Here is a 2,850-nt window from a genome sequence, read left to right on the forward strand (position 1 = left end):
CCCTATTCAATGAATGGTGCTGGGAGAACTGGATATCCACATGTAAAAGACTGAAACTGGACCCACACCTTTCTCCACTCACAAAAATTGATTCAAGATGGTTAAAAGACCTAAATTTAAGGCATGAAACAATAAAAATCCTCAAAGCATAGGAAAAACACTTGAAGATAATGGCCTGGGGAAAGACTTTATAAAGAAGACTTGCCTGACAATTGCAACAATAACAAAAATAAACAAATGGGACTTAATTAAACGGAAAAGCTTCTGTACAGCTAAGGAGATGACAACCAAAGCAAATAGACAGCCTACACAATGGGAAAGGATATTTGCATATTTTGAATCAGACCAAAGCTTGATAACTAGGATCTATAGAGAATTCAAATTAATCTACATGAAAAAAGCCAACAATCCCATACATCAATGGGCAAGAGAGATGAATAGAACCTTCTCTAAAGAAGACAGATGAATGGCTAACAAACATGAAAAAAATGTTCATCACCTCTAATTAGAGAAATGCAAATCAAAACCACCCTGCGATATCACCTAATCCCAGCAAGAATGGCCCACATCACAAAGTCTCAAAACTACAGATGGTGGCGTGGATGTGGAGAGAAGGGAACACTTTTACACTGCTGGTGGGATGCAAACTAATATAACCTTTTTTGAAGGAAGTATGGAGAAACCTCAAAGAACTCCAGCTAGACCTCCCATTTGATCCTGCAATCCCAGTCCTGGGCATCTACCCAAAAGGAAAAAAATCCTTTTACCATAAGGACACTCTCACTAAACTGTTTATTGCAGCTCAATTTACAATCACCAAAAATGTGGAAACATCCTAAATGCCCACTAATTCAGAAATGGATATGTACACCATGGAATACTATTCAGCCATTGAAAAATGGAGACTTTACATCCTTTGTATTAACCTGGATGGAAGTGGAACACATTATTCTTAGTAAAGCATCACAAGAATGGAGAAGCATGAGCCCTGTGTACTCAATTCTCATATGAAGACAGTTGATTGACCTAGTACATCATGGGGGTGGGGTGGGGGGTAAGGGGAAAGCAGAAAGAGGGAAGGAGGGAGGGAGGTGGGGGAAGGGGAGAGCAGAGAGAGGGAAGGAGGGAGGGGTGGGGAAAGGGAAGAGCAAAGAGAGGGAAGGGGTGGAGGAAGTGAAGAGCAGAGAGAGGGAAGGAGGGAGGGGGTGGGGTCATGGTGTGTGACACACTCTTTGGGGACAGGGCACAATTATAAGAGGGACTTTACCTAACAAATGCTATCAATGTAACCTGGTTCTTTGTACCCTCTATTGTACCCAACAATAAAAAAAAAAATAGGAACCTTGAAACTTTATCAAAGAACTCAGTTCATAATCAATGTCTTCATTAAGTTGTCAGCAATATCTGCTCATTTTTGCAAAAGTTATCAGATTGGGTTTTAGTACGATTCTTTCATGTAATTTTTTTCTTCTACATCATTTTAAACCCCAAAAGTATCTAACTAAAAAATTCTTTAGTCCTTGAGTTAAAAGATGATTTACAAATGTAGGGGAGGAAAGGTTTCCTCAGCCCTCCTAGGGTTCCTGGCTGGGTCTGAAATATAATACAATTTAAAAAGGCAGATTAACAGGAGAAAACATTACAGATTTGCTTAATGACGGTTTTATGTGACACAGAAACCTTCAGAAATGAAAACCCAAAGACAAAGAGAAAACCATCTATTTTTATGCTTAGGTTCCATGAAGAGTGGATAGCATGATGAAATGCGATTGGACAGAAGAGTATGATCTGATGGTAATTGATGGGAATGGGGAGGGGCTTGTCCAGTAAGGCCCCTCTGTTCAGATTCTTCTTGGCCTCTCTTTGTAGCTTTCCTTCTTCCCAGGCACAGGGCAGGAGCCCTCTGGAATGAGGGTCTTATTACCTGCTCTCTGGGAAGAGGAAGTTAGAGTAATTCACTCAGTTTTTACAGCTTCCTTTGTAGAAGAGGAGTTCTACCTTTCCATGGCTTGCCTTGGGGACATGTAACTCCAGTTTTTATGGCCTACCTTGGGGGAGAGAGAGCATTGGGGGAAGGAGGGTGGGAGAAGGGCAGATAGATCTTGCTTCTGAGGCCCTCTCAGTTTCTTTGGTTCAAAGTGCTTGGCATGCCAAGGAACCACACGTTGGGGTATCATATTCTGAGTCCTGACATAGAAAAAGTCAAAACGTATTTTACGAGATGACCTTTTCTAGCAACCAAAAGTGTTGAAACAACTGCAATTTCCTCTTTTTTGCTGTGGAAACCTCATGGTAATCGTGCCTTAGCGTCCTACTTTCATATACTTATGGGCTACAGTGTCATTAATTTTCATAAAAGTTCTTTTCTTTTTAAAATGCTGGCCTGTTTTTCTACTTACAGCAGAAAATACATGCTATGGTAATACATTCAAACACTAGACAAATATACAATAGAGAAAATGAAAGTATTCTGTGATCTCATCCCAAAGATAAGCATTAGAATTGATACATGTGCCCACAGATGTTTTAACACACACTCTCCCACATAGAGTTGTTATTGTCATTGTTGTTATACTATCACAATCAATATCATTAGAAACACAATCAATATCATTAGAAAAAGAGGGATTGGGGGAGACTTTACGTCCTTCATGTTCACATGGATGGAGCTGGAAAATATTCTTCTTAGCAAAGTATCACAAAAATGGAAGAAAAAGTATCCAATGTACACACCCCTATTATGAAACTAATTTATACCATTTATATGAAAGCTATAACCTAATAACAGCCTAAGAATACGGGGAGGGGGGGGAATGGGTGGAGGGAGGGGGATTGGAGGGATCACTTCTG

The sequence above is a fragment of the Otolemur garnettii genome, unplaced genomic scaffold, assembly GCF_000181295.1.
Source record: "Otolemur garnettii isolate 467f Iridium unplaced genomic scaffold, OtoGar3 scaffold00116, whole genome shotgun sequence".
NCBI lineage: Eukaryota > Metazoa > Chordata > Mammalia > Primates > Galagidae > Otolemur > Otolemur garnettii.